Genomic DNA, 1,512 nt, shown 5'->3' with positions numbered 1-1,512 from the left:
TATATATATCTTTGTATATATAATGTAAAGAGAGAAAAGTGTGTATTGTTACTTTACAAACATAAGACCATGATAGCATCAACAGAATGGTAAACTGGAGGAATGACTAGAAGATTACAATGCCAGACAAATTATCCTTTTAGTTAAATTCTGTTTTGATTCCAAGTTCAACTCTTTGGTTACTTATGATTTTTGATTTTATATCTTTGATTCAAATTTATTTTTTAAATGAATTTCTATTTTTCAAATATCAGAGTTTGAATATACATCTTTCATTTATTCATTTATTAATTTATTTATCTATTTGTTTCACTCTTTGGACTGTGGCCATGCTGGGGCCCCACCTTCAAGGAATTTATTCAAACAAATTGATCCAAGAACTTAATGTTCTTATTTTTCCTTTGAGCTTTCTAAGTCTAGTTCTTATTCAATTGGGATCTTTTGCTGAACTGCTAAGTTATAGGGATATAAGCACCCCAACACTGTTTGTCAAGCGGCAGGGGAGAGGAAAAAGACAAACAAAAGACAAATAGACAACAGACACATACAGATATACACATATATATATATATTTATATATATATATATATATTATTATTATTATTATTATTACTATTACAATTTTATTATACATATACAAGCACGTCAAAGTATGATCGTTGCCATGGCCACAGGTTGGCTCCCATGCTGGTGACATGTGGGAAGCACCATTCGAGCATGGTCGTTGCCAGCATCACACATACACACACATATATATATATATAAATTTATATACGAATATATATGATATATATATTTTACATATATATATAATATATATGCATGATATATATTCTTTTATTCTTTTGTTTCAATCCTTTGACTGCAGCCATGCTGGAGCAGTGCCTCGTGCTTGAACACCAGCTTAGTGTATATATATATAATATATAAATATGATATAATAAAATACATGTATGGGTGTTTAGGTAGGTAAGTATGTAGATAAGATAACTAGACAGACGGATGAGATAACTAGATAGAAATAAATACAGATTATTACACAGATGGATAGATAGGCCAACAGACAGACAGAGAAAGCGACACATGACACATATATGTTATGTATATGTTATGTGTGTGTTATACATATGTCTGGTATTACAAGGAATACAAGATGTCTGTCAAAAGTTGGAATGCCTTTCATCATATCTGTTCGATCTGTACTAACCACAGTCTAAAGAACATTGACTACATCAATGCCAACTTGATGTGGCTTTGAGCTGACGTTAGAAATTCTCATTACCGTAACATACTGCTTGTATATTTACGGCTACATGGTCTCTCATGTATTTAACCTGTCTGTTAATTGCTTATGTCTGTACGATATGGCGCGTGTTAATTACTATGACATTGCTATGTTCAGTATGTTACATAACACTTTCTGACATGTAAGGCAATTATGTGTGGGTGCATGTGTATATACATATATATTTACAGCAGATATATATATATATATATATATATATATATATA

The 1,512-nt window shown here is 30.8% G+C and overlaps 1 protein-coding gene across 1 annotated transcript in view; it reads right to left on the bottom strand.

The window, feature by feature from the left end:
* LOC106867469 (uncharacterized protein DDB_G0271670) overlaps window positions 1–1,512 on the bottom strand; it is a 1,130,547-nt gene that overhangs the window by 641,828 nt on the left and 487,207 nt on the right. The window lies entirely within an intron of this gene.

Source organism: Octopus bimaculoides, chromosome 25, assembly GCF_001194135.2.
Source record: "Octopus bimaculoides isolate UCB-OBI-ISO-001 chromosome 25, ASM119413v2, whole genome shotgun sequence".
NCBI classification, from domain to species: domain Eukaryota; kingdom Metazoa; phylum Mollusca; class Cephalopoda; order Octopoda; family Octopodidae; genus Octopus; species Octopus bimaculoides.
Note: the sequence above shows the minus strand (reverse complement) of the source record. Positions and strands in the feature narration are given on the sequence as shown.